Here is a 24,522-nt window from a genome sequence, read left to right as displayed (position 1 = left end):
ACTGTAATAAGGGGCAGACGAATGCTGCACAAAATATGATCTCAAATTGTGGGGAGGTTGTACAAACTGATGGAGTTTGGGATCACAAGTATGTAGCTGGGAACATACTGGTGATCCCTAATCTACTTGGAGATAGCTTTCCTATTTGCTTAAATCGTACACATGTACTGGTGATATTTTCAGAAATTCCCATCCTGAGTGCTCTATCCTAAGCAAATATTCAAAAAGTGGTTTTCCCAAACAGGCAGAATACGACACAATAACTGCTCAACTTCCAATCTAGATTGGTGATTGATCTGATTCTGTCAGAAAGGGTGCTCCTAAATAACATAGGCTTCTCAATTACTCGATGGTCGGAATGTCAGCAAATTTCTCACATCCCCTGGTCGAGAGACATTTCATTCACTACTAAGCCAAGAAATGTTCAATACAAAACTGATGGGGCGCGTAACCAAGTAAGAACACCTCATTTTAGAGCTCAAGGTTCAGAGAGGCACAATCATCTTAGATTTAAATCGAGACAGTGATGTAGCTAGACATCTAGCACAACTAATTGGTAAAGAAGAATTGAAGTTACTCTCCTGGAATTCTCGAGGCAAGTTGCACTTGCTTACAAATCTCAAAATGACTGCCCATTTATGAATCAACAACTGTTTAATGCTCCAGGTAACTTGGATCACTTCCATTCCTTCTCTCCATGGTTCTAAGGTATTTTTCCAGCCAGCAAAACCAATCTGTGGTGGTAGACCCTAGGGTGGCCTTATTACCGCTTTTCGTAGTGATCTTTGTTTAATTGGCCAATGTTAGGCAGAATTATATGCAGTACCCTTTGGGAAGACCACACCCAATTAGGACTACAAGTGACAGTACAAATTCACCTTTGGTACAAGCCTGTACTACACAGTAAAGTGATAGTGATGGCTGAGCAGCCAGACTTATCTCAAGAGTAAAGTGAGTAGTATCAATAGTTACACAAAGGACAGCAATTACTATGATTCAAACAAACACTGACTCAAGGTTTCTGAGTAAAAGAATATACAATTATTTACACATCAATTATTTAACATTTCACTAATATCAAGCAGTTGAAAAATCACGTTTCTAATACACTACCCCACACCCGATAGATTCTGGACATGTTAGGCTCAAAATGAAGTTTGAGCAAAATGGCACTCCAGTAATAAAAAGGGAGGGAATGACAAAGTTAGACGGAAGTTGAGAAGCACCAGCAAGTAAGTAAGCAGGGCAATCAGGAAAAATGAACTACAGTGAGAAAATCAAATCAAGAGGCCAGGGCCAAAGTCAATGGACCAAAGTCTTTGCAGAGGATCACACAGTTCAGGGTAGTTGGCGGTTAAGTCTTTGCCAAGAGATCAGAACGAAGTTGGTCAGACGAAAGTTGACTTTAAGGAATAGAGAAGCACAAGCCCTTGGATTGGCAAAAGATTTCACACACTTTCACCACGGCTGGACGAAACGAACAACCAGGTTAGCACAGTACCTTTAGAGCAGAAGAATGCTGTAGCTGAGGAAGACGTTCCTAGCATGTCCTGCAGGCTCACGGTTCCTGAAGTGATTGTCAGACTGACAAGAATGAGGAAGACTGCAGGGTCCTGCAATGCCCAGGCAAGAAATCAACAGTGGAGAAAAGAAATGAATAAAAGGTGCGCTCCTTAAAATGCAAGCAGGGTCCGTTCCTCCTGGCTATCTGGTTCACTGTAGCTGTGCAAAGCAAATTCGACCAGAGGCCTGGCTAGCAGTTTGGTGAACTGGTTGTTCCCAAAAGCTCAATGGGAGAAGATTCCTTGCAGATCTTTCCTGTCGACAAAGTTTAGAGATTCGGACCCTCAGCAGGGCTTTACCAGGAGGTTCAGTCGTGGTAGAGGTCCTTTTCTGTCAGCTTTTCTTTGGTTCTCTTGATGCAGTGGTGACTCTGCCTTCTCTGTCCCAGAGAACTGCTTTTCATGCAGTTTTCCCCCATTCGCTGTAAGTGATTTCAATCCGGCACACACCCAAGTCAAAGCCCAGCATGTAGTGCACAACTGAAACCATTATTAATTTTTTCAATATTCTGAACAATATACCATTCATATCACACCCTTCTCCTGAGACCCCCCCCCCCTTGCCGGTCACACTGAAGCAGGAATCAGGCTAGTTTGCAAAGGTAAATATTTATTTATGTATTTAAAATGTAATCACAATATATTTTTAACATGTAAACAAAAATCACCAATGGGGTGACAGAACACTGAATAATACCTTTCATACACTAGGAATAAGTAATGAGCAAAACAAATGCAGCACAGAAATAATACTTTTGTGTTGGTTCAGATCAGATAGCACTATGGTTAGAGGTTCCCCCTGCAACACCCCTCAACCCCCAATAGGCAATATAAAGAGATGGGAGGAGAGAGCAGGTATTCAGGAATAGCACAAATCAAACCAAATATCAGTCCCACCTTCCACCATTAAACACAAGAGAAAAACAGAATGGACTTTTCAGCTGTCAGGATGGCTTTAAAATTGTTTTTAGAATTGACTGGGCAAAAACACGAAATATGGTCAAAAATACTTAAATTGTTTTAAATTCCTATGGGAGCCGATTTGAAGAGTTGGACACAATCACAAGCAATGATTTAGTCCAAAGAAAGCATTTGAAATCTCAAAGTCCAAGTCACAAACAATTTAAAGTTATTTCACACGTTGAAAAATTTCTCAGACTTGTAATTCGTTGCAAACTTTTATGGATAGCTACAGATGTTAGGTACAAGTATGAGTTGAAATTTCATTTCTATCATGAAAACTGAGGGAGTTATAGAGGTTTTAGTAAAGGTCATTTTTGTAAATTAGGTGCTAGAATGGAAAACGAAAATGCACTTTGAAAACGAAAAGATGGGTTGTTTACACTAGATCATGACTATGAAAAAGAGAATGTCATGTGTGAATTTCCACAGTTATGTGGCCAGCGTAACCCTTCAGGTGTGATACTCTAGTTTCCGTTCTGGGATTTACTTTTCTTACTCAAAATCACTAATGACTTATGATTTTATAAAACAAATGAGAAAAATCAGCGCAGGAAAGGTTCTGACAAGACTATGATTCTGAATTAAAAGACAGGATGGGTTGAGATTGGGATAAGGCAATGCAAAGATACTAGAGGTCACTTTTCTTTATTAATACTCACAAAATAAGTTATTAAATTGGACCGTCAGTTCTGGTCATGGATTGGTTCTGGTCATGGATTGGATCTGGTCTAGGAAGAACAGCACATCAGGCACGGGATTGGATCAGTTAGGCCGCTCACTGGTTTTGCACAGGATCTGTCCTTCTTGTTTGTGGATATTTCAATCAGCTGGATAGCGAGTTCCTCAGGCAAGCCTAGTGGTGTCAAGCCAGAGAATTTCAGGATACTGGTTCACAAGGCCTTCATGTCCCTCCACAGTGCTCCACTGGGTGGAGAGAATAAATTGGAGAATTTGGGCCTTGCTGAAATCAATAGTTCTCTACTGCTGGCAAGAGTTTTGGCATCTGGATCTGGAAAGATGTTAAAGTTGGATGTTAAATGCCTGATCAGATCAGTGAGTCCCTATGTGCTGTCAGCTGTCTCTATTTATGCTTTAAAATGACATCACAAAGTGGGTGTATGGGCCGGCTTAGCTAAGCTTGCCCCTGTGAGTTGGGATAGGATCAAAACTTCACCTCCGCCTTGCAATTTGAATGATTGGATCAAGGCCGGATGATGTCAGAATTTATGGTTTGCTTTACAGTCCTCGGAGACCTCCCTTTAGCCACTGGTCTCAAAATCAGATTTGATACTAAATGTACATTTCTACATTGGTCACCTTTATACAAATCACACACAAAGATGCCACTTTTTATGTAGCAGCTATTCCTCGAAACCCCGCAAAGGTGGGATCTTGTCTCAACTTTCTACTGAATTTTGTCCTTTTTGCTATGAACACAATTTCTAAATTGTATGCAACTTTGCACAAATGTGTGTGTTTAACATAGGGATGTGTGTGTACATTTTCACAATTCTAACATTAATACATTTCACATAAAACCACATATATTGCCATTCCTGTCCAGAACATGACACACAGTTCTACCGCCTCTTCACACGTGCAGCCAAAAATGTAATTAACAACCCTGTCCTTTTTATATTTTTCACCCCTTTGAATAACAAGTTATGAGTCTTTTAAAAATTGTTCATTGTTCATTCTTAACAGCAGATGGTCGCTTGGCTCCACCCCTTTGTCTCTCCTGGGAGTCCAGTGCATCCCCCTCCTTGGGGGAAGCTCCTTCTAGGAGAGTTTACGATCACCTTCACATCTGCGCTTCCTGGGCTGAAAGGCTTGTCATTGTTCCTTCTCTTTCTGTAGACAAGAGTCTGTTCTAACCCACAATTAGCATCTCCCCTTGAGTATCTGCTGAGAGGAAGGCCCTCCTTCTGGGAGAAACCTGCTTTTCCAGTACTTGCAGCTCAGCCAGACTAATTAACTTCTTAAATCCAGCAAAAAACAAATGTGTTGCATCAAACATAAATACATTACTTGCTTAGCCTTAAAATCTGTGGGATCAAAAACACAACTAAAATCTGTATTCCTTTTTGAAAATAATCCTTTTTACGTTTGCTAATCCAGCAGACTTTTAGTTTTAGCTCACTTTAAAGTTTCAAAGTAAATCATCTGACAGCTGTCATTCAGGTAGCCCGGAGACTGTACCCTGATTTTGGCATGGGCTGTCGGTTTTCAGACAATCCAGTTTGTCTGAAGAATGTTTTGCTCTTCACATTAGGACTTTGTATGTTCACAATACTTCATTAGATACATGAATTTTAGCACCAGGCAAGATTTTTAATGTTAAGAAGTGTTGTGTTATAGGCATTTTGGTTTTTTTAGCAACAAATCAAATGTCATTTGTAGGCACATTTTGGGGTTTCACTTGCAAATTGCTGCTTCTCTCTCTGCAGTCTGTTTGCTGGTCATGGAGCCCTCTGGCACTTTCTGCAGGTTGTGCTCTATTCCACCGCACATGCACCAAGTGTTTTTCCGCCATTGTTGATGTCTCTTTCACCATAACTGGCAGGGTGATGCCGCATAGCATAGCGGAGTGGGTCAATACATCCCACATCACACAGCCTGGCTGTCAATCACACAGCAGGGTGGCTGTCCTGGCGGGACAGTCACCTAGCCAATCAAACAGGAGTACGACTTGGGCTACCAAGGGAACCCATGGCAGGGGTCCTAAAACCCCTCCTTCACATCCCGCCTACCCAAACTTTCAGGCGCCTAAGGAGGGCTTCTGTGCAGGAGCTCGCCAAAGGTCGGCGAACAAAGGGACCAAACGTGGTTTGGCTCGCAGAGTAAAAAACGAGAAAGACCTTAACAAAAAGATGTGGAGAATAAACACAGCCGGAACCGCATAAAAATATATATGGTTCAGCGGGTTTAAGTTCGAGGTTACCAAGATAGCCTAAAACAATAGCAAGGCTATATAAAATAACCGTGGTAGGAAAAATAGGGTAGATAACACTACCACCAGCCAAGTCTTAATGAAAAGGGAAAGAAACAATGTTCCATGAGAGACAGACAAAAAGAGATAACTATTAACCGTTTCCAGTACTCTATGTAAGATAGTTTATATTGGGTCTGTGATTTTAAAAGGACTAATAAAGTCAATGGCAACTTTACATGTTCTGGGAGCTGGTAGTCAGTCCCAGAAAATTGAGTCTTAGTTGGGAAGTCTAAAAAGACAACCCTGTGTCACGGCACTGAAGGTGCTGTGTAATACACAATAAAAAGATGATGCCTGTGGAGTAGGTGAGGCTCCACAGTCTATGAACACAAAAATGTTAAACATACACAGCAAAACACATGTAAGAGTTGGAAAAAAAGTTCACACTCTTACCAGGTGAAAAAGAAATCCTAGAAATCCAGCAAAGCTGCTGAGGGACTCAACAGGTAAGGGAACTTAGCCATTCTGGCGAATTCTCCCTAACAGCCAACAAATAGAAAACCTCCCATATGGAATACTAGCTGTAGAAGTTTTGGCACATACAGATAACTTCCATTCATTATTAATGAATGTCTACTGGTGTAAGGGTGTTGCAGTATTAAAGGATTTTCTATTTATTTTCAATGAGTTAGTCTCTGCCTGGAAATCCAAAGCTGGTTGTAGATATGTTCTCTTGGCTGGTGACTTAAACACCAGCTGCATTCCAACAAGTCTAAAAGGTAATCAGTGGGACTATTATTCTTTCTCTTCAGTCCCTGACCTAAAATCAAAAACAGGCTGGCAGTGGAGTTATACCATGACCTCTGTGGGTCTCTATATGATTAATGGGCAGTTTAGGGGCGGGCTTAGATGTTCAACATACCTGCTCCAGACGTTCGAGGGAATCCACTTTGGACTACATCTTTGCTGACCAACAGATGTCTGAGCTTTGCTCTGATTTTAAGATAACAGAAAACACATGGAGTGATCATTGGACCTCATTACGAGGTTGCCGGTCCGGATACAACGGTAACGGTAAGCTTGCCGGTACTGTTGTATTCGGACCGGAAAACTCATACCCTGGTGGAATGAAAGGCACCCGCGAGCACAGCAAACCTGTATCACTGGCATGGTAATGAACCGTGCTGGTGCTACAGGCATCCCCATTCCCATTGAGACCTATGGGACTCAAATGGGAATGGTTATCTACCGGCACCAGCACCAGCGAAAGGACAATTACTGGGTCTGGATGGGCTGGAATACCCCAGTAATTGGCCATTCGCGTGTGCCAGATTTTCTTGCCAGTTTGGAGGTAGCCTTGCCGGTTTTACCAGCAAGGCTACCTCCAACCTCATAATGAGGTCCATTGTATTTTAAAAGCTAAATTCACTCTCCCTTTTAAAATGAAAGAGAAGGCAACAATAGGGCACATTAATCTGAAATTGACCTGCAGCAAAAATGCTGTTCCCTGGACTCCATGAAATATTGAGCTACTGACTATCAAATTTAATCAGTTGATGTGCTATACCACCTTAGAGTGGAAACTAGCAGTTTTCAATGTGGACAATTTCGATTCAATCATCAAAGAACTAATGATAGCACCCATAAATAACTATAAGTTAAAAAAGCAGAAAATAAATAAGAGACACATTCATGTATTTGATGAAAAGAGAGCATCTGAGAAGGCACGCATGAGACGGGCTCTCAGACAGATAATGAGCTCTAATACTTTCCCTACAATACAGCTATCCAAATGTAAAGCTGAGAAACAAAAATGTCAAAACTTTGTAAGTTCAAGATCCACGCCATTACAATGTGATGCAGAGATGATGCTTCAAATACTAACTAAAAAAAGACCTACGTGCATTTTGGTACATAAATAATGGGCAGGAAGGTCATGTAAACACCTCACAGCTAAATGCTGTGGAGGAATCTGCTTGGGTAATGTGATGTGAACAAAGTATATGAATTGATAACTTTATGTAAGTCTTCCAGAGTCGCTGGTCCAAATGTCCTCACAAGAAGCACCCTAAAGATGGACCCTACCAACTGGGAGAATGCCCTCACTATTCTCTTTAAGAGTGTTATTGACTCTACAACTTTTCCGAAATCCTGGCAGACTGCCCTTGGTGTACCTATTTTTAAAAAGGGTGCAAGATCAGATCCGAAAAATTACAGACCAATCTCTCTGTTAGAAGTTGACAGTAAGATGTTTACGTCCATTCTACTCCAACACCTTGCTACATGGGCTACTTCCTTTAATAGGTTATCAATATTTCAGTCAGGGTTTTGTAAGGCACACTCTACCAATCTTAATGCCTTTATAATACGAGACTTCCAAGAATGAGCCTGGTCTCCTCCTGCCAGCTACACGTATGTTGCTTCTGTTGACCTGTCCTCTGCTTTTCATTGTGTTGATCGGGTCAGATTGTTGGGAAAGTTAGCAGGCTGGGGTATTCCATCTGGTATATTGAACTAATTATTATTCAGTATCTAGTATTCAGGTCAGACTAAATAGACAGGGAGGTATGTCCAATCGTATTCCCACCCCCCTGGCCTATGTCAGGGTTGCATCTTTGCTGCCTGTATATTTAACCTATATGTGTCTGATATAAATAATTATCTGAGTCCGGCTATGGTTGTGTCTCCTAAGGTGGTTGCTGTGAAGGTACCGTGGTTAGTCTATGCAGATGATTTTCTACTGTTTGATAATTCTTGTGTTGATTTAAAAAGGCTACTCTCAGCATTTTCATCTTTTGCAGGCGATACTGGCCTTCTTATTAACCCAAAAAAACGAAAATACTTGCCCTAAAAAGATGTAAGAAATGAAAGGCCCAAATATGTTACTGGGATTAAACAACATAAACCAGCACTTAATATGATATATTTGAGCTTTCCTATATCTGCCACCCCCAGCTATTGCAATTTAAGACAGCCCCTCCTCCAAACATCTATTCTTCTGCTTAATTAACTGATAACTCTAAATCAAATATTTTGATTTTATTCTATTATTACAGCACTAACAATTTATGAAGGGAAAATAATTCCAAAAAACCTCATATGGGCTGGAACTTTATTTTTATGTTGTTCCAAAATGGTTGGATTTAGCAGAGACTAAGATTTGGCAAAGGGTATTGGGGTTACCTAACGTTGTCCCTCTTGCTGCCATCAGATGTGAGCTAGGCCTTGTCTCTATCAGAGTATCTGTAGAGTGGAAGGTATGTGTTTATTTAGAAAATTGTGTGTACCACTTTCTACTTCTTTGTACGAAGACCTGAATATAGTCATGAACCATAATCCTAGAGGAAAGTCCATGAATTGTATTTCTCAGATTCGTATCTGAAGTGAAAACATTCTGCAAGGCTTAAACTTGAAAATTAACGATCTGATTGAGAACCCGATAAAGGTCAAATGATGGGATCAACACAGTAGAGAAATGACATACTTATCTGTCAATCAGTCATCTCCAAAATGAGCACAAGAAAAGAGGCACATTGCTGTCATATTTGGTAAGATTTCCTAATAATCTGCATAGAGCAGTTTTCCTTAGATTTAGTTGGAATATTGTACAACACATTCTGCCTGAGGAGTGGTCTAATTACAGCAGCTGAGTCTAGGTGTTGGTTCTGTTAGAATATGGACACAGTGGAAACCGCTCGACATCTGATTCTGCATTGTCCAGTACTCAATGGTATGAGGAGGTGCTATCTCGGAAATTCGTTTTTTTTTCAAGTCATTGGTGTATAGAGGAATATCTTTGCCAGAGATGTTTGTATGACGACAATTCTCATGACACGATAGTGGTAGCAGCCTTTTTTTTAAATCTATTGAATTGAAATGAATGTACTGCTAACCCCTCTTTTTACTCTTTTATATGTTTTGGAAAGATTAACTTATGACATTTTCGATATATATTTCATAGATAATATGGCAAAAACAAGTTGTGATATTTTAATACTTGTTTTATATGTCCTGTGCTTTTTTCTGTACTATTCTCAGTTTTGATTTCATCTTAATGTTCCAAATAAATATGACAATTGCCATGTTGTTTTATTATGAGATACATAATGGGCCTCATTACGACCCAGGTGGTAATCTTCTGTCATTACCGCCATGGCGTAATGAGCGTTTACACCGTGGGCCGATGGCGTAAAGAGCGCCACATTACGACCCATCGCACACGAGCATTACGCCATGGCCGTAATGCAATTAACGCCATGGCGGAAAAGGCCCCTACCGGCATCGTAAAGCGAGCATGGTGCACTTCCGCCACCGTAAGTAGCGGCCACCGTATTTAGCGGCCACCGTAATTAGCGGCCACCGTAAAACCGTAGGTGGCCGTAAAAAGCAGGACCGGAAATAGCGTCATCGTGCCGGAACGGGAAACAGCACGTCGGCCATCTTTAAAAACACAATCCATTGCCATCCTACCGAACAACACCAGATCCAACCCTGACACCTGTCCCAACCAATCACCCACCCATCCAACTACCCAAAAATGCCTAAAGCTGTTAAGAAGGCATGTGACCGCCAGCGCCAGGAAAGATTCAGCCGGGACGAACTCTGCATGCTTGCGGAGACCCTGCAAGACAACGCAGCTGTCGTTTTCTCCCCTGAAATGACCAGGACAGCGATAGGGAAAAAGAAGGCCATCTGGGCCCTGGTGGCCGAGCGCGTCAGCGCGGTGGGGACCGTACCCCGCACCCCACAGCAGTGCAGGAAGCACTGGGACAACCTCCGCATACGGGTCAGAGCGGTCATCTCTGCGAACCGCAACCTTGCAATGGGTACCGGTGGAGGGTCGGAATCCCCACTAAAACTCCAACCGTGGGAGGAGATTTGTGCAACCACGATTGGCATGGAAGCCATTGAAGGCGTCGGAGGGATGGAAAGGGGAGCTCCGACATCAGGCGATGAAGGTAGGTGCCTCAAACAAGACATGCCATAGTCACTGCAGTCCATTCATGTGTAGCACAAGGTTGCCCTAGAGTGTAAATGCAACACATTTCCACACTGCCCATAGCCACATGCGAGCACCACCCTGTATACACTGCTGGCACCCGCATACCTGCATCCACATTCCACACTAAAAGGAGACAACCTGTATGGCCCTGCCTGAAATCTGCCTCATCTACTGACCAGAATAATGTCCATCATTGTCATTCCAAAGTCCGCAGACCCATCAATAACGCCCTCCGTCCTTTGCTCCACCACAGGCACAGATTCACACCCCGAGGACCAGGACACCCTTGCGACGAAGAGAGCCAAGGAGGCCAATTATACCGTCCCCGCACCCTCGACCTCAGCTGCAGTGAGGCAGACCCCACAAAAAGCAGGACCCACTGCAAGCATACCGGACGTCCCACCGGCAAGCACCCCTGTAGTCAGCAGGCCAGCAGCAGCTGCTCCACCTCTACCAAAATTGCCTGCCACAGAAGGCACCGGGTCAGCGGCCAGCAGCAACATGGGTGAGACAGCTGCAATAGCTGCATGTTCAGACTCAGACATTGAGGAGCAGGAAGTCAGAAGCCCCACTGACCTACTACATTCCCCCTGTTTGTCAGACGCCAGCCCCCATGAGGATCACACACAGGGGCACACAGAGGTAGAGGAGTGGCCTTCTACCCCATGCCCAGTCCTCAGTCCACAGGAGGGGAGCAGCCCCTCCATCACACCACCAGCACTGGCCATGGGCCAGCAGGGGCAGCAGTCCCTCGAGGACATCACAGAACAGCAGCAACAACTGTCCACGATGCTGGCTGAGCATGCCGCGGAATGTGTGGGGGCTAGGGCAACCATTGAAAAGGCCACGGAGACCCTAAGGGACGAAGTTGCGCAGAGCACTGCCACCCTGAGGGATGCCATGCAGGCTATGTCCAGGGACATCTGTGCTGAACTTGCCGGCTTGCGTCGTGGGCTCACTGAGCTCACCCACACCCTACAGGACGTGCATGCACGGGGGCAGGCAGGGACATCCTCCACTGCCAGTTCTGCACAGAGCAGCCCCGTCCGACGTTCCGGACGTAACCTGCGCTCCACAGCCAGGGGTGCCCCGGGGGCTGGGAGAGGGGGCTTGTAACAGCCTGTGCCCACTGTCACAGGCATCTGTTGACACCTACATGGGGTGTGTTGGGGTGTGCAGGGGGGAGGGGGGAGGGGGTGTGTTGGGGTGTGCAGGGGGGAGGGGGGAGAGGGTGTGTTGGGGTGTGCAGGGGGGAGGGGGGAGGAGGTGTGTTGGGGTGTGCAGGGGGGAGGGGGAGGGAGTGTGTTGGGGGGAGGGGGGAGGGGGTGTGTTGGGGTGTGCAGGGGGGAGGGGGGAGAGGGTGTGTTCGGGTGTGCAGGGGGGAGGGGGGAGGGGGTGTGTAGGGGTGTGCAAGGGTGAGGGGGGAGGGGGTGTGTTGGGGTGTGCAGGGGGGAGGGGAGAGGGGGGTGTTGGGGTGTGCAGGGGGGAGGGGGGAGGGGGTGTGTCACGACGTTTCATAGTTTAAATACACTTTTTTCTTTCCCAAAATGAAATGTGTGGACATTTTCATTGCGTATGTGTGCTTTATTGGTGTACAGTCCACAGTGTGCATGTCCCAGAGACACACAGTTCCCCAAGTGCAGTCTCCATGTGATTCACACCAGCCGTGTGTGCTAGAAGCAGTGGTCGATGATACTTTGGTGCATTGCACGCCCCTCCTGTGCGTCGCCTCCTCCATGGGGTGCCGCCCCATCTGCACCCTCCTCATCCTCATCGTCAGGTGGTTGCAGTTCTGCGTCAGGGGGCAGGGGCACATTCCGTCTGACGCACATATTGTGTAGCATGACACATGCCATGACGATCTTTGCCACCTTCTCATGGTGGTACATGAGTGCCCCACCAGACCTGCTGAGGCTTCGGAACCGTGCCTTCAATAGGCCGAATGTCTGCTCTATGACCACACGAGTACGTGTATGTGCACGGTTGAAGTCCTCCTCGTGCTGGTTCTGCGGGTTACGGACTGGTGTAAGGAGCCACCTCTTCAGGGGATAGCCTGCATCACCTGTATGTAGGCGAGAATGTATGTGTCAGTCATGTCGTCTGATCAAGAACATGATGTGCCAACATGGCTTGCATCCAACTGTTACTTTGGCTCACTTCTACATGCACTAATTGATTCACACAATGCAACCAGTATATGCTCATGGCTCCCATGGCCTGTTTTGCATGCCATCACCCAATGTATGCAGAGGGGTTGAGTGCATTGTGAGTGCCCATCCTCTGTCTCCGTTCTCTGTGTTACTCACAGCCAGGTGGAGTATGCATCATCCCCCCCCCCCTTTCAGCCAGGTGGAGTATGCATCATTCCCCCCCCTTTCAGCCAGGTGGAGTATGCATCATCCCCCCCCCCTATCAGCCAGGTGGAGTATGCATCATCCCCCCCCCTTTCAGCCAGGTGGAGTATGCATCATCCCCCCCCTTTCAGCCAGGTGGAGTATGCATCGGTACGTCATTCACCTGCCCACTTCCATGACATTGGACTCACCGAGTAGCCAGGATCTTGGGACTGCATGTCGCTCCATGTAGCGTGGTATTGTGGAGTTCCTCAGGACCATAGAATCATAGGTTGATCCGGGGAATCGGGAACAACAATGTGTGATGATCTTGTTGGAGTCACAGACCATTTGCACGTTGATTGAGTGCAACTGTTTCCGGTTGCGGTACGGTACCTCCATGGCACGTGGAACCACCAATTCCACATGGGTGCAGTCGATGGCACCAATGCAACCGGGTATGCCGGCTAGTGCATGGAAACCCACTTTGGTGTTTGCAATGTCCTGGGCAGTCCGTGGTAATGCGATGTGGTCGTCTGTGTGCTTGAGGAGGGCATCGAGCACTTGGATGAGTGTTCGTGAGAATAATGGTTGTGAAATGCCATGCAAGTGCCCCACTGTGTGCTGGTAGGTGCCTGTGGCCAGGAAGTGGAGTACAGACACTACCTTCAGTAGGGGGGGGGTGGCGGTTTGAGTTTCTATCATGCTGACGATGTTGTTGTGTATCATGTCTACGATGGCGGTGATGGTGTCCCGTTCCAAACGGTACAGGGTGTGGATCTGCTCAGCAGTGAGGTTGAACGGATTGGCTCTGATGCGTGGGATTGGGGGCTGCCTGCGTGGTGGCACTGGCTGTGCTGGTGGGGCTTGCTGGGCCTGCCTTGCCCTCCTTCTCCTCATGCGTCTCCTCTGTGCTGCCTGTTGTTGTTGTTGCTGTTGTAGCACATGCATTGCTATCAGGTCCTCCAGCCCCAACATTGCTAGTCGTATTGGTATCATTGTGGAGTGTGACTGGGTGTGGGAAGGGGTGGGGTGTGCTCTTTTTGTACTTCCTGAGTCTGTATTGCCTTCACCTGTGCTGTTTCTGTGCACCTGTGGCAGCTGCATTCACTTTACATGGCCCTTTACGGTTGGTTCACGATGGCGTAATTAGCACCATGGCGGTAAGGTACTTAACGGGCTGGGTGATGGCGTTAGGTGCATGTCCGCTTGGGTCGGCATTTGCGTTCCTTTCCGCCATGGCGCTAAGTACGGTGTGGCCGGTCGCGTGCGCGCACCCTTAGCGCAGTTAGCGGCAGCGTTAACTACGATGCCGCTATAGGCATCGTAGTTAACGGTCACGGGTCATGATCGGACCTGCGGAAAACGATGGCGGTAACCATTTACCGCCATCGTTTTTCACTTAGCGCCAAGGTCGTAATGAGGCCCAATGTGTTGAAATGTTAAAACTTGTATCTTGTGTTTTGTAAAGGTTTTATAAACCATAAACAATAAAACAAATACAAAAAATAAGTGGTGACATAGAAATGGAACACTTGGGTGAAGTATAGTCTCTGTCCTCTTGTGGAGGACTGCTGTAATAGTACACTGAAGAAATCCCAATGCATTCACATGAACATAAATAGTGCCTTCAATGCGTGAAAAGCAAATGTAGCATTTAATCACCATGCAAGCACTGATTGAAATGAAATTTTGGTATGTTCCAGATAAAAGTAAGTGCATCAAAAAATGGAATTGTATGTCACTATGTAAAGAATTTCCTTAATTTTCTCAAAATGTGTTAAATTGTGAACATGTATCAGAATCCTTTGATTCTATGCATCAGAATGTTCACCTTGAAGTGCAGCATTTGAACATTTAAGGTGCATTAAGATAGCACAGATGTGTCAAAAATTCGAGCATATAAACAAAATTAGCTTCTTTTCAGAAAGAGTAAGCTCCCTCCTACCTGTTTGGTTATGTGTACAACAAACCACTCCACAATTACAAACCAGGAGTGGGACTAGGTGGAGATATGATGGGATGCCCACAGGACAGAAGGGTGGATTATGGAATATTAGGAACAGAAGAATCAAGAGGGGATGCTTCTGGAGTTTGCAGATCAAGAGTACTGACACTTAGCAGATGGCAGACCAGTCCATGAAACCTGTCCAATGAGAAAAGGAAGCCAAAGCAGTCCATAGAGGTATGACCAGTTGACACTTGGGGACCGAGAAGGCCACCAAAACTGAGGGTCTGCTAACAGTATGATGTCTGGCTGACTGGGCCACTTGCTGGTTTTTCCCAAACCAGAAGTCTCATCCTAAAAGGTTAAATTCAAAGAAATCCCTACCCATTCTCCAGAATTGTCCAACTTTGATCAGGGTAAAATCTGGGAAGGGAAAAGGTTGGGGAACGCAAAGGGGATGCATTTGTAAATTAGGGGCACAGGTGCTAATATCCCAATGTTCTGTGTTCCTTTTTTATATATCAAATACAAAGTGACGTGTGGTTTCGTTTAAGCCCATTCTGTTGAAAAAATGTTGTCTGCCATTTTAAAATTGGATTGCCTTTGTAAATATATTTGCGAACATTTGTAATGGTTTAAACTGGTGCAAATCACAGTGGGTCATAGTGCCATGGTAGTACTAGTGCCTGGTATGATATCATGCAGTCAATGCTGCCAGCTGAGACCATAGTATAGAACGTTTATATGAGCAACACAATGTATGCTGTAAGAATGTATTCTGTTCATTGAGAATTGCGCGAAGAGCAAATCCTCTGTATTCCTTTACCTGTAAACGCATAGGCAGGATCAAGTGTATTGTGGGAGAGAAGATAATGTTTAACAAAATATATGCTTCTGGAGAATATTACATTCACTACAGAAATCTCAAGATACTCAAAACATTGCATGCAGGCCCCTTTCAAATTGTGTATGTATATCATTTGAAAATAAATATCTATGTTTAGCGAAACTCACACACAAATGTGCATTAATATTATGTAGGCCTATGTAGAGTGAAAAGGGAGCATGCCAGCAGATGTTAAACACTCACACACATGCACTCATTCACAAACATGCTTACATTCTAAATCACACATTCTTGTTAGGTGAAAGTCACACAGGTATGAATATTGAAAGTGCAACTCACACATGCAGGAAACACAGTGTATATGTGAGCTCAGAACATAACATATAGATTCCTGAGAAGATTGCCTGTGAATTTAAACTTACATAAACCAATGCAAACAAGTTACCTTTTGCATTTAAATGGCTTAACCCATAGCCCCATGTTAGCCGGTCACCGCCTATATGTCAAGTGGCCTCTACATAGCTAATACATTCACTACCTTGCATATACACTGGGGAGTTGGTGCATAGATATTTGTGAATTTAAGTGATGTCAATTTCTCCTGCATCATACTTGTATTGATGCTGTAGAGGATCACATGCTTTAACCATACTTACAGCATGTAGAATGTACCATTGAAGAGTTAATGATGTTTAAAAAATTCACTGCACTTGCACAATCCAAATGACACAAGGCCTAGTAGGATTGTTTGTGTTCTTCTTCATCCCTGCCCACCCCCTTTTGTCTTATTGTGCCTTGAAATGACTTTTGCTGTATTTGCCCAATAAATAAATGAATACATGTAAAGTAAGAATGCCAGTATTTCTAATGTTTATTGGAATACAGCAATTTTATATGGAGTGTGATGAATCCCTAGATGTCATCACTTCTCCCCAAGGTGGAGCCCCTTCCCACAAGGCCAGGGGGGTAAGGCCACTACCCAGCAGTCTCCCTGGGGATGGTGCAAAGCGGGAGGATCTCATGGGGAGATACTCCCCCTCTGGGGATAGGGACGAAAATCTAGGGAAAACACAGTATGTTCACTTTAACCCAACCTCTCCTAAACACCCCTACCCTGTACACCCTAATATCATCCATAACCAACCCATATACATGTGTACGAGGAAGAGGTGCAGAGCAATGAAGAACACCCAGTGGAACAGAAGTGAGCATTCTAGTCAACATAGAAAGAATAGGAAACATTTCTGCATATAAAGGGAAGACTGACTCAATATGGAGTTATATGGCTGGACCCCTTTTGCAATGGTGCAGACAGGCTAAATAAAAACCGGTGGTGTGGAAGGTTGCCCAGAGAAGTAACAGGGGTTCAGATTAATTCAAAGACTTCCACCCTTTACTTTTTGGTTTTAGTTTGTCTCCCTATGTGAGAGAGGGTATGCTTAGATGGGGGTTCCTTGCTCGCTGCACCTCACTGATGAGGTCCAACATGGCCGAAACATTTGGGATTGCTTGTGTTTTTGTGCAGAGGGGACCTTGCCTACCAGTTTGGGTAGGGCACTGACATTGGTGCAGTCCCTGACTGATTTGCACATGGCTGGACCCCTTTTGCAGTGGGGCAGGCGGGCAAAAAACAGTGGTGTGGTAGGTTGTCCGGAGTAGTGCCAGTGGTTCAGATTGATTCAAAACCCTCCACCTATCACTTTTCTGGTTTCAGGATGGAGTCAAGCCATCCCTGGGGGAGCCAAAAGGTGGGAAATGGTTCAGCGGGGAGCATGAAGAGGTGGCAGAGAGGGACGCGATGAGGAGGACCAAAGTGTCTTTAAGGTGCCCAATGCTGAAGGACCCCTCCAGAATCCAGCGAAGCAGAAGCCTGGCAGAAGGAAGAGGGCAGACCATGCAATCCAAAGCGGGTGCAAGAACTGAAGAGAGCCAGAGGCTGCAGAGACACTTTAGCAGAGCAAAGGGGTGTGGAAGATGCAAGCAACTTGAACTCGGACTGCAGGACAGACCCTAGCCCACCAGGAAGCTCCCTGACAGTACAGGAGCACCCAAGCTGGCTGGTGGGGACACAAGAGGGTTTTAGGAAGTACATGAATGTAACAGAGGAACAAATCATACAAGCTGGGGTAGGAAAAGACCCACTTGTATCAAAAGAAACTCTCAGAGCCATAAAGGGGAGTAATTCCCAGTTAGCCGTTATCATCAAGCCTCTATATTTTCACAACATAAGCAAGAAGAAGTTCCAGATCATCGTTTCTGTGGCAGTACCAGGCTGGAGAGTGAATCATTTCTGACAGATCACCAAAGCTTGAGAAATACGGGTCTGGGACCTGCACGCACAAGAGAAGAGTAAGTAAAAACCATCTTCCTCCTGGCAGTACTTGGCAAGAAAGTCAACCAAGTCTGCCCGAGTCTGGAGACGGGGAAGCCTGGGTTTGGTAACCTCAAACTGAAAGACTGAAAATGTTCAATTGTGAAACCAAAGTTAGAGAGGCCAGGGGAAGGACATAATTCCCCCTGGTGGTGGTGAACTGTGCATCCAAGTGAAAAGAAACCAGGGCAAGGTGTCCATTCCCCCTGGTTGTATCAAACTCTGAAGTCAAGATACTAGGCTAAGAGAGTAATTATCCTTGTAACCAAGGCCAGGGGAATGGAGTAATTCCACCTAGTTATGTTAAAACTGTAAAAAATTAAGATACCAGGAGAAGGGAGTTATTCCCCTTGTAAACAAAACTGAGAAGACTTTCTGATACAAAGTGTTAAAAGATAAGCAGCGTGCCTGCAAAAAAAGAAGGGCTGGAACTTTGTCTTTTGAGTTGGAGGACCATTTTGACCAGGGTAAGGGAGTCATGCCCCCTGGTTAAGAACGTGGAACCAGAACTGTGCCACCCAGTGCAGGAGAAGGATAACATTCCCCTGGATCAACAACATTGATGCAACATTCTAGTTTAAGTTATAAGTGTAAAGGACAGAATAAGAGATGTTGATGGTGGACTCTTTAGTTTACAAGGACACTCTAGCAGCCCTCTTTAGCATTTTAGTTGAGGAATGGAAACCACTCATAGAATTGTGGTAAGTTAGGTTTTCTCTTTATTTTCTAAGTGGATAAAGGTCTACACCAACCACCATGCCACCTGCCTGTCATTCTTCTCTTTGTTCACCCTTACAGGAGATTGTTGTTATTGAAAGTGATTTTCTTTGTGGATTTACAACAGTGAGAGTCTATAGATGGGTAAAATTGTGTTTGATGTTTCTTTTGTATACATACTATATTGTAGTGGACACCAGAGTGAAACTGGAGACTCAGTTGTCAGACACTGAACTTTTCTTTAAAATACATTTCAATTTTTGAATACCCCACTGCCTGTTCTTTGTCCAGAATTGTGGGAAGGGTTTGTCTAAATGGGATTATTAGATTGGCATGTCACGTCTACATGAGCCAATATCAAAATATAAATATTATTCCACAGCAAATGGTCAAAAACCTAGTCATATATCTATATGGAAAACTGAGAAACATATGCTATTATACTTAATCCAGAGCCGCAAGAGGGACACAACTGGGCCAGACATAGGTTGAGCTTTTTACTGGAATTGGAAAGACATACAATGCTCATATTTGTCTCACACCTCGATCTGATTTATCATCTTGTGGCTTGTTACAGTGTATCACAGAGCCCTGTAGCCAACAGATTTCTTTCCCTCCCTTTTGACTGAGGGCAAAAAACAGCAAGAAAGCAAAAGAAGGACCAAATAATTTGGTGCCTGCAGATGAAGGCCAACATTCTCCAAGGAACTGAAATTTGGTGCAGTCAATCATTCTGAAAGAAAAATGCAACTGATCTCTAACTTGAAAGGCTGGGCCATTCATACCATAGCTACTAGTCTGCGTACGTCTGTGCTGGCAGCACCATACTTAGCAAATGATCAAAGCAAATATGAGCCGATTTAAATCTAAGCCAGTTATGCCCCTGTGGTGTCAATGAAAGCAGATGAGGTGTATGCTAAAGCAGTGGAAACCTAATGGGAGTACAACTTCAATGAACCGAGATCCAATATGGGAAGATATGTTCACTTGAACATGAAGAATCAATTACATAGAATTGGGAATGGAATCTTTCTCCTTAACAGAGGAACACATCAATCAAGACTCCGATTTGAAAAACTCTGTAGTGGTCACGATGTTGCTTGAAATAATTTTGTAATATCTTATAGAATGGCTAATCAGGTTTGACAGGCCTCAGGGCTTATCTGAACCTCTGATGTACTGGGACCATCAAGGGCAGCTAACATTCAAATTACTTATAATGTATGGTCAGCATCACTTATAAAAAAAAAACACCCCTCCCCCTCCTCCTGTATTCAGCATTTCAAGTGATCCAACCCCTCCAGATAAAATTAGGCTGTGGAAAAAAAACAGAGAAAAGATGATTAAATACCCCTTCTTGTCTCAAAGCATGATTTATTGTATAGAATTACACTAGTGGAACCATCATACATTGCTTCACATGTTCAATATCATGCCACTTCTTAATTTCCAAGGTTCAGAAATTGGAGAAGTGTCAGCATGAAAGACCCCAATGGGTAAAGTGTTCTTTTTTTTTAAATTGAGTTTTATTGAACATTCGGGTTATATCAATATGAGAAAACATGACAATCGCATTAGTATACTTAACTGGGGTCATAACATTTTGCCATCCTCCCCCCTCCCTTGTCACTCCCCCCTCCGCCTTCCTAACCATGGATCAAGCAACAGTAGTTAGAACAAGGGTCGGACACAGTGTGGTTCAATGCACTCCAAACTCAGGGTAACTCTCACGTGTGGGCTCAAAACATAGGGCCCCACTCTCTGCTACCTAGTCCTCCAACCATCGGACCTTTCCCATCTACAGAGTATACCCCTCTGGGGTCAGTGGTCGAGTTCAATGTCCTACTGTATGTGTTCCAGAGTCCACAGGCAGATCTCCCATACTTATCAAAGAAGGGGAGCATATCCCCTCAATACTGGTCTTGGATTCATCTATTAGATGGGTCAGGAACTCCATGTCATTTATTGCTCGCAGTTTAGTAACCCATTCTTTTTCCCCAGGCCTTCGGGATGCTTTCCAATTTTGGGCCCAACAACCCCTGGGAGCGACCAACATGACCTGTAGCATCTGGTCGTGTGATACATTCGGGCCTCCCTCTGTCTCAATTCCAAACAACAGTAACCATGGTGATAGGGTCCTCTCAATGCTGTCCACCCCCTTTATCCAAGACAGGACCTTGCTCCAATAAGCTTGCATCACCTTACACTTCCACCACATGTGTATATAATCCCCCCTCTCAGTACGGCACTTCCAACAATGTGGGTTGTATCCCTTCCTCGTCCGGGCTATCCTCTGTGGAGGGTAATGCCATCTATGGATCAGTCTCGAGGCCTGGTGGTGGTACTGGAGCGAGGCCATTGACTGATTAGCCTGCTTGCACATGGTGGTCCATCTCTTATCTGTGATGGGTTCTCCTAGGTCTTTACCACATTGCACATGGGCGGTGGAGGGGTCTTGCAGAGTCGCTAGTAACAAAAGACTATAGAGCCTGGATATCACTCCCTTGGTTCCCTTGTACGTGATCAGGAGCTTCTCAAAGTCTGTTAGGTCCCACCTGAGAGTGACCCCCCCATCTGTTTTCAGTAAGGACCCCCTTTAGTTGCAGATATCGAAAGGGTGAGAGGTTGTCCAAACCCAAGACCTCTTTCAATTCCCCTAAGGATATAAATACACTGCCCATCCAGAGCTGCCCTGCCCTGCTAAGACCTGCTTCATACCATTGTTGGAAGGCTAGCGGTTCGTCAATTCCATCCCTGAGCAGTGGAGCCCAGATACAGCTCAGGGGTGAGGGCCATGTTGTGAGCCATATAAAGTAATCCCCCTCTTTCCATATAGACCATATTACACCCAGGACTGGATGACACAACACCCTCCCCGGGATGTGTGCTTTGGGGACCCACAACCACTCATCAAGCGTTACTGGGGAGAGAAGCTCATTGTCCATTGCGACCCACTGTTTCCTTGCACCCATCGCAAAGTGGTCTACCAGGACTCGTAGTTGGGATGCCCTGTAGTACGTGTATAGATTCAGGAAACTTACTCAACCCTCCTCTTTAGGCCTCGTCAATACATCATAAGAGATCCTGTGGCACTTTCCCGCCCAAAGATAGCGCAGGAGGGCCCGCCTGACCTCCAGAAGGAATGATTTGGGTATTTGTCTCAGTAGCATCTGAAATAGATATAGAAATTTGGAGAGGATCACCATTTTGATTGAGTTGAGGCGTGCCATCCATGATAGACCAGATCTAGCCCATCGTTCTATGTCCCGGTTAGTTGTGGACCACAGGGTAGGAAATTAGCGGCAAAAAGATCCCCCAGATTTTGTGTCACCTGAACCCCCAAGTAACAGAACCTGTCTGCCTGTATACAAAATGGGAGACCCTGTACATACTGCCTTTCTGCCTCTAGGAGGTGTCCTGCCATGAATGCAACCAACTTCTCTAGGTTAACCTTGTAACCCGAGAGGGCCCCGTACCGGTCCAAGCTATTCAGTACCCTAGGCACAGATTGAAATGGGTTGGCAAGGTAAAGCAACACATCATCGGCAAACAGACTGATCTTAGAGTTTGTTTCCCCTACCCTTATTCCCTTGATCCCCTCATTTCCCCGAATCGCTATCGCCCAGGGCTCCATCACTAACGCATATATAAGGGGGGAGAGAGGGCACTCCTGTCTCATACCTCTCTCCAATGGGAATGTTCCTGACTCACTACCATTGACTTGTCACGATGCCTGCCCCCAGACATCCGGAACAGGTCCATCTGTCCAGGGAACAGGCACCCAAGAAGACACAGGAATTCCCAAAACCCCACCTAGGGGCTATATGGGTTCAGTCCTGGTGCCGTAGGCGCCATGCTCATATTGCCAACTTTAAACTATGCAGGTCATCCTGCAAAGAACTCATGTACAGGCCATCATGAGGCCATGAAGGGACTACTTTCCTTTAGGAACTATTTTGCTGCATGGGTGTGGTACTGGAACTTCTTACCTGGGAACTACTTTTTTGATGCTATTTAAACCACGCCCGAAGAGCAGCACACGCTTCGAGTATTCTGCATCTTAGCAGCGTAACGCTCACCGTGTCTGCAGTCCAGCATCCAGTCTACATCCACACCCGTCTTGTGTCCGGAGCCGATCCTAGAGAAAAGGAAAGAAGAAGAGAAGGTTAGGACAAGGAGATTTCCATTTGGTCATCATCTTTTCCTGGAGCAACCGCACCTGTGGATAAAGGAAAAAGACATTAAAATAAACCGCGTCGCATTGCCAGCTGCAGCGCCGCGCCATACTCACCTGTCTTCAGAGCATCTCAACGACCCGGCGCAGCACCTGTTGAATCGCCGCCCAAAACATCAGCATCTGAAAGGACAAGAACAAACAAAAGGTGAGCGGAGTTCCGCCAAAGACATTCTTTTACTTACCGCAAGATACTTACTCTGAATTTTACCGCTCGAGGCAGCGCTGGTCACCATCCTACATTAGACATTTTCGGCAAGGCGCTGCACCTGCAAAGAAGATAGAGAACTAATTACATTTGGAACAATATTACTTGCTAGACAGTGCTTGGTAAAAACTTACTCTTACCTAAGCGCTACCTTCATCCATCGAGACAAACTCACTCCTTGGATCATGTTGCAAGGGAAAAGGTATGAAAGGAGCAAGAGTGAATTACCAGACATTTGAACTCTAAAAGAACTATACATTCGGTTTACACACTACTTACCTCGGAGTCATTGTTGTCTGGAACTCTGCCAAATACCTTCGGATCAGTGAAGTAACTGAACTTCTATGCGCCCCTGCACCCCACGCAGGATGGAGAGTTCATCCTTCCAAACAATAAGGTGAGACTTTATGAAGGGGAATACTGGAAGTTTTCAGGGGAAATAGTGTTAGTGTAACCTCTCTACCACGGGTGGCTAATCCCCTTTACTGCTTTTAGGAAAATATTCTTGCGGGCCAGGCAGACGAAACTGAGTGGGCAAGTGCAGTCGATCATCACTTCGCCACGAGTCACACTGGTGGAGACTGCAGCAGTCCAGCTTCGTTTGATGCCCCTGTGGAATCCAGGTGAGCGTAACAGACTACTACCCTCGCTGAGGGTTCAGAGTAGAGGGCTAAGATCCACCCCAACCATTTTGGTCCCATCCCCAGGGTTGTTAACACCTCGCTCATGAAGGTCCAACTCACGCTATCGAAAGCTTTCTCCGCGTCCAAGGATAGGAGAAGAGCGCCCTCCATCCTGATTTCCCTTGAGCTTAATACATGTATAGTTTCATGCATGCTGTCCGCCCTCTGCCTTTTCAACACAAATCCTGCCTGGTCCAGGTGAACCAATCGGGGGAGACACCTTTCCAAGCAGGTCACCAGGATCCTGGTGAAGATCTTTGCATCCACGTTTAGAAGGGAGATGGGCCTATATGAACCACATTCCGCCAGGTCCTTCCCAGGTTTGGGTATCATCGCAATCAGAGCCTGGAGGAATGTTGGTGGGATAGTCTCTGGGCTCCTAATTTGATTAAATAGCTTGGGTAGTGGTTGTACCAATACTGATTGATATTGTTTGAAAAAGTCGGTCGTATAACCATCTCCACTTGGGGTCTTACCCACCTTTAACCTTTTGATGGCCCCATCAACTTCTTCTTGTGATATCTCCCCTTCCAGGGCTTCCCGTTCTGATTCCGTAAGTTTGGGAAGAGGATAGTCCTCAAGGTATGTTCGGATATCCTCTGGAGATTCAACCTCTTGTTTGGCATATAGTTCCCTATAAAACCCTGCAAAAGACTCTGGCCCTCATTCCGAGTTTGGAGGTAAGTTCCATTCCTTACCGGCATGGCGAAATAGCGTGTACG

Source organism: Ambystoma mexicanum, chromosome 7q (genome assembly GCF_040938575.1).
Source record: "Ambystoma mexicanum isolate Mex_15411 chromosome 7q, UKY_AmexF1_1, whole genome shotgun sequence".
NCBI lineage: Eukaryota > Metazoa > Chordata > Amphibia > Caudata > Ambystomatidae > Ambystoma > Ambystoma mexicanum.
The sequence above is the reverse complement of the archived record's forward strand: the minus strand, read 5'-3'. Positions refer to the sequence as shown.